Source organism: Pollicipes pollicipes, unplaced genomic scaffold, assembly GCF_011947565.3.
Source record: "Pollicipes pollicipes isolate AB1234 unplaced genomic scaffold, Ppol_2.1 Scaffold_3087;HRSCAF=3621_pilon_pilon_pilon, whole genome shotgun sequence".
In the NCBI taxonomy this organism is placed as follows: domain Eukaryota; kingdom Metazoa; phylum Arthropoda; class Thecostraca; order Pollicipedomorpha; family Pollicipedidae; genus Pollicipes; species Pollicipes pollicipes.
Genome location: NW_023596225.1, coordinates 35,046,947 through 35,053,793, shown reverse-complemented (window position 1 = coordinate 35,053,793; position 6,847 = coordinate 35,046,947).

Below are 6,847 nucleotides of genomic sequence, written 5' to 3'. Positions count from 1 at the left end.
CACACACACGTGGAACATGGAACACATGGAAAGCTGGGCGGTAAGGTTTCTATGAACTGTATCACAGGTCAGAAATAAGTTGCCACACGACATCGCTGTTCAAGCCAATGAATAGAGAACTAGTTCTGGACCTACCTCGCCTGAAAAACAGCGTGTTCCCAATCAATATTCTACGATGTTTGCGATACGCAGCGGTTCTTCTATCCTAGATCCTTATTGTCTTGTACCGTTGTTAAAATGTACCCTTTGAAGCTTGAGTATGTTCTATTGTGTGACATCGGTGCGTTTATGTCGATTCCTTCCCTCCTAGTCTGTGTACGCTCTCCATAAACGTGTGCTTCCAGATATTCACTAAAAAGTCTGAGTTCTACGTCTTATCTTTCTAAAGCAAATTTTATCGGAAAAAATTACTAGACATCTCGTGTACATCTTGTGTGTACAGAGCCATACACCGCATCTGTGTATTTTGGTCAATCCTATGTCTTTTCCTTTAGACTCATTGAGGCATGTATGAAAGCTTTGATGAAGCATTTATGACAAGTCCTTTTCTATCGATTTCGGCAACGAAATCTGGCATGGGCCAATTCAATGGGTCCAAACGCTATATACTGGTTGGTTTTATGTTGCATGTAGCTTGGAAGAAAAATGAATCCAGACAGTGCATAGATAAAGTAGCCTTAGCAGGATTAGAGTCCGCATACTATCGTCAATGGCGGCTCATCTGCCTGACTTAGTCTTAACTAGAGAGGGTGGAAGATTGTGTTTCTAACGAATTTTTTTCCAGGAAGACATTTACAAAGAGCGCAATAAATCTTTCCAGTAATTTTCCGATCGCAGAATGCGTAGGGTCGTTATAGCAAGTATCATCGAGGAAAGCTTGCAAAACAGATGCTGTCTCGGTATTTTATCAACTTAGTATTCGCTGACTGTTTCCAAGAATACATACATATTTGACAATATGCTGTTGCTCTTCGCAAACTCAGTGTGCAGATTGAACGCGTAGCTGTAGATAACCGCCGTGCACCACCCCTAGTACTAGCATCTGCCTTGTTCATCTTTTTTCGAAATGTGGTGTAAAATCATTGCTGTACGTCACGACATCATGCTGCATATTGACATTTCTGGCATCCAAAGCCAGGAAACTGACTTGATGTCAGATTTATTCGCTGAATTTAGTAACGCTACCCCAACATGTCGTCATACCCGCACCGGGCGCAACATAGTTGATTGCTTCCATGACACCTTATTTGTAGATACCGTCAGATGAGACCTAAGTCAAAGGAATGTGCTCCAACCCCATGGTGGTTCCGATTATACTACAGTTAATTTCGGCGCATCCATGGCTAAAAGCAAGCAGTTCTGATGTCGTAAACGTCAAGGGCCCCTTTAGGCTCAAAAAGAAGTCGTAAAAAGGTGAGGTAGACACCTTCTGCATTGTGAAACACGCGTTGAAAGATGACGCACTGTGAAAACAGGTGAATATCGCGGCACGATTGCACAGCGGAATTGATGCAAATAATGTGTACGACCCTAGGGTAGCGTAACTGGCAGCCCTGATTTAAATTTCATTCTGGTTGACCCGTCCAAGAGACCGTAGTATTCCGCGTGGGTTGAAATTTCGTCACGCGTGTGTCGATAGGGTGAAAGGAAAGGGAACAGAAATTACGTGTGATCTATGATCTCCTGTAGCATTTGTTCAGGGACAGTTCGTGTGAGATAATCGAAACGCAGCATTTGAGACCGGTTCATCGAACACCTAAGTGACGTACGTATGCGGAGGGTATGCAGTTCGTTAGCGGAACATGACAGGCAAACACGCTTAACACACGTAATATCAAGTTAAATGATAGCGTCGCGTGCGTCGCCTGACATATGCAGCATTGTGCCCAAAAACGTAGCAGATTTCTAACTGCTGGCGTGATAGTTGGTAGTAGTGGAGACCTCACTCGTGTCAGTCCTCCTCGCGAGTACCAAAGTGAGTTCTTGCCAAACAGGGCTTCTATTTGCTGTGCACTTACACTCACCAACACTCACACCACAAAAATCACACACAAAACCGGCAGCGATTCCGCGTCTTCGAGCTCGGAGAGAGTAGGACCCCCCCCCCCTTTGGGGTCACCAAAGGAACAGTATGTGTACCGTGCGCATCGGAATTGATTCATGGTCTTCGGGTGCAGAAATGACGTGATGTTAACCAATGAGAAACGAGTGCGACGTCGTCCGATGGTCACCTAAGCGAATCAGAAAATAGGGCATCGCCTTGAGATCCAATAACTGGCTAATGCAACTGGCAGGTGGTGAGACGCTGAAGGCGACCTTTTAAAGGAAGTATCGGATAGCATTTCGGAAGTCAAGCAGACTTCGGACTCCGATGGAGCAATCGGAACGCGGCCAGTGCACGTGTCTGAACTTGAACGAAGACGCCTCACGGCTGATGCAATCTCGTGCCATCTGACAGCGGACGACGGCCGGTAGAGGGCTTTAGACAAGGATGCACCAATGTGAAAAGTGGATTTCGTTACAGAGAACACTAGCTATAAAGTAGACATTGTAATGGCAGAGGACAGCACGACCTAAAAATATTTAAAGCTCTGCGCGCAGCTGCCAACGTTGTTCGAGGTTAAGCGCGCATGCATCGTTTTCCAACGTGAAATGAGCGACGTTTTTCATATAGGGTGCATCTAGAAATGTCACTCTGGTCATTGCTTTGAACATTGATGTTCTTTAAAAAACTGCCTGTGTTTCGGTCAGCTCTGCACATGCCGGATATGGGATGTTTCTTTAATGCTATATCGAACAATGTCTCCTTCATTCAATTATATTCACTAGCGACCGCAAGCCATTTCTGAAGCAATCCTGCTGTTATTGAAAACCATCAAATGGTAAACATGATGCTGCTGTATGATGCCCGAAAATATGATGTAATATTTTTCGGACTTATATCTACATGGCACTGACAATGAGCGGTGAAAACCGGCGTCTAGGATTACCCGATGCCAGTGTCTATTTCACCAATTTTATCTTCGGGCATAACGCAGCTATAATTCCATTTCGCATTCCACCCGCTCCCAAGGCCTGTCAGTAGTTCAACATGCAGGGACCCGCTACCAGGCTCAACTTCGACAATTAGTGGTCGATGCTCGGCGCGGCACTGCCGCCCGGCTCTACCGCGACGCGGAGCGACGAATGTATTCGTTGCTATGCTAACAATCCGGCCGACCAGTCTCGCGCGTCCTCGTCATGATTGCGTCGACTGTACGCGCGCGGCCGGCGCTGGGCGGGGCGACACCAGCTGCCAATAAGGGCGTGTACTCATACCCTGGTGACCGCTCTGGGAACTATCTTGGAAGTCCTGGTCTTTGGACATGCTGTACTTCAACATACTTCCACCGAATATTCTGTACCTTGGATAAGACAGTACAGTTAGCCTTGTTGCTCGTAAAATAACGCCGAGAAGGGAGAAATAGCTGTATTGATATTTCGGCTACATGCCGTTCTCGGAACAAATATCAGTAATAAATTTGAAACTGCCGGCCGACCCGAGGCGATTTTTCAGCGTTTTTTGAATTAAAATATGTGAAAGCACGTATAGGCGCAGACGAATTCGAGCAAACATGCATCACACGTTACACATAATTCATACATGCAAGCCATTTTAAGTGAACAGGCATCATGCACCACTCATCACTTATGCGTGTAAACGACTTCAATTAATCAGACATCGCGCATCACGCTTCAGGTATCACCCATACACGTAAACGATTTTAAGCTGGCACGTATCACGCATCAAGGCACTAACCACATTTGCGTAGCCAGCCACGATGAGCGCTGTACGTTAAGATCTAGTCGCCGACTTCTTATACGAATGGATTCCCTTGTTTCCCTGCCTGGATGGTCCCGTGCTCTGTAGACGACTTTGATCTCCGAAAAAGGTGTAGGGGCTGGTGGGGGCGGTGGGAAAATGACCCTGCCATCTATATCCCGTACTGTCAAATCGTCACTGACCGACAATGTCCGGAAGAAAGAGGCTGTAGACATCTGTCCACGTGAATCTGAATCTGGATGTATTGTTTAGAACAGCATTTCCTCCGCATTAGCTGCAGTGCTTTTCAGCCAAGACCACATTCGTATCTAGTTGCGATAAATATTGAACCATATGCGACTACCGTACGCGTCGACGTCGTCGACGCGCTCAAAATACTACCCAATAAGGCGGCATCCAGCTCTGGCGTCGTAGAACGTGCCGCAGTGTAATTCTGTAATTTGGTTCAAGGCAACTGGTGCTGAAATATAGCTATGTCAGCTTGAAACGAGATGAGCACAGATAAGCTGCATAAAGTTGACAACATCAGAGGCTGGAATGTTCAACGGATGAGACTACTGGTAGTTTGAACCTTTAAATATATCAGGACTAAATGGAAATTATGAACAAAATGTGTATCCCGCAATGCCGACCTTCTATTCCTTGTTATGATCTATGAACTGTCTGTATGTCTGCCATGCCTAAATACGTGCATTGCTCTCACGCGTTGTGGTGTTTTTTGCAATAAATTTTGTGTGCGGCTAAATGCTCTTAGACCTCAGTCACCTACAGAGCACAGAACCATTCAGACAGGAAAATAAGTGAAATAAATTATTCTAAGTAGTCGGCGACCAGACCTTAACGCATAAGGTTCATCATGGCCGATTATGCGAATGTGATAAGTGCCTTAATGCATGGCATGTGCCAGCATCAAATTCATTTACATGTATGGGTGATGCCTGAAGGGTGATGCTCAATGCCTGTTGAATTGAAATCGTTTGCGTGTGTAAGTGATGCGAAATGCAGGATGCTTGTTTACTTAAAATCGCTTGCATGTATGAATGCCACGTGATGTGTGATGCCTGTTTGCTTGAATTATTTTGCATAAACATGTACTTTTCACTTATTCTGATTTTTAGTTCCATGCATGTTGCATTGTAGTAATGTCTGCCAATATCTCTCTGTATAATTCTCTACATGTTGGTGACTTGTAAAGATTGTAACTTGCTGTTGAAAAAAACAGCTGCAAAAATCGAGTGGGATCGGCAGGCAGTTTCGAGTTGGCTGCTGACATTCGTTTCGATAAAGGCGTGTAGCCGAAATATCAATGCACACACCTTTCCTTTCTCCTGCTTGCTCTCCGCGGAATAACAGAATCCGCTAACAGAACCACCTTATCTATTTGCATGATGTTCCTCGCAAATGTACTGAACACGTTACGTCATTCCGTACATCGAGCATTATGATACCAATCCCTTCCACTCCGCGCAGTTTTGAAAGTTTTCTCGTCTTCGACATTGTGCACTTTGAATATCGTGAACTTTGGACATTTCGTGCATTGAACATTTTGTACCTCGGGCATTCTGTGCTTTGAACATGATGAACATCTCCACTCTGAGCCATTTTAGACGTTATTTCTCATTGTTTAGCATTGTGGTTTTGGACGTTAGTAGTATAGTACCTTCCGTACATTGGACATTCGGTCCATTGAGCATTCTGTTTGGATATTATGTACCTTGGACAATGCGATACGGACCGAACATCTCATTGTGACCTGCGCTTTTTGCACGTGCGCGTGATGAAAGCTTATTAGCAATACGGTAGCCAACCCAGCGCAAGGCAGAGCGTAAGGAATTTCAAGTCTGCCGACACTGCTAGCGTCGGTCAGATACGGACATGAGAGCACGCGAGTCTCCAGGCTATCCTGGCGGCGATGAAACCTGGCGCAGAGCTGAAGAAGCCCGGCAGCCCCGGCGTATTGCTACCACGCCGCGCGGCGGCCGTTGCCACGGCCCCTGCGGGCAGCCAAAGGTCAAAGCAAAGGTCATACACGAAGGCGGCCCAGCGCGGCGATTGTGGCGCGGAGCAGGCATGCCAGGCCTCTCGCGGGCACTCACATCCCGCCCCTGCAGTGGCGCTCGGCCATTGGCTGCATGGGCCGTGGTCCGGCTCGGGAAAGGGTCAATCCGGCGAGCCGGCGCCGAGTGATTATCATTCATGAGCCGGGGTCGGCTCCCACAACGCCGTGCGGGGACTGCACAATGTCGCCGGCTGTCGGGGGCCATACGCACGAGCTTAGTGCATCAGCGTAACGATAGATCTATGAGGGCAGGGCACACGTCAATGGTCTCGCATACACTCAGCGGAGCAGGCGTAACAAAACCACCTTGGCGAGGTCAGGCTAGCAGAATAGAGCCGTTCATGGCAGGCTTGCGCCCTATGCAAATCGCTGTAACTGACAGATCCTGTAAAATGCAATGTTTATATTGAAACAACACAACCCACCAGCAAATAACGGGATACGGATGTGGTTGTATTGTATTAAATTAAACAGCACGTTTCGAAAGGCTGAATGCAAAAAATACAGTATGTCATGGTACAAACGTGCTGTAATTTATTCCATTTTGCATGGCAAATCTGAGTCTGAGCAAGGTAGATAAATGCAACCTGTCATTACATAAGCACAACGATATTTCGCGACTGAACGCCTGATAGCACTTCGTCTGCACGCTCTGGTGTCCACAAATTCGAGCATAATACAATGCGTAAATGTTAACTATTATCACATAAGCTTAATTGGACATAGTGCTTATTTACTGTTTGCCTGTGCGTTCCGAGGCTAACAATCACACTTTGCAGCGACTCGGTCGACACTGCTATGGGCCTAGGCAAACAGTGACGGCAACTTAAGGGCCATACCACGTGCCTTCTTCCACCACAAATCGACCACGAGAGGCTTTTGTTGCAGCTTCTGCACCCCCTGGCAGCGCTGCTCCCGCGCTGGAAGAACGTCAGGTGTTGACACTCGACCCCCCCCCCCCCTCC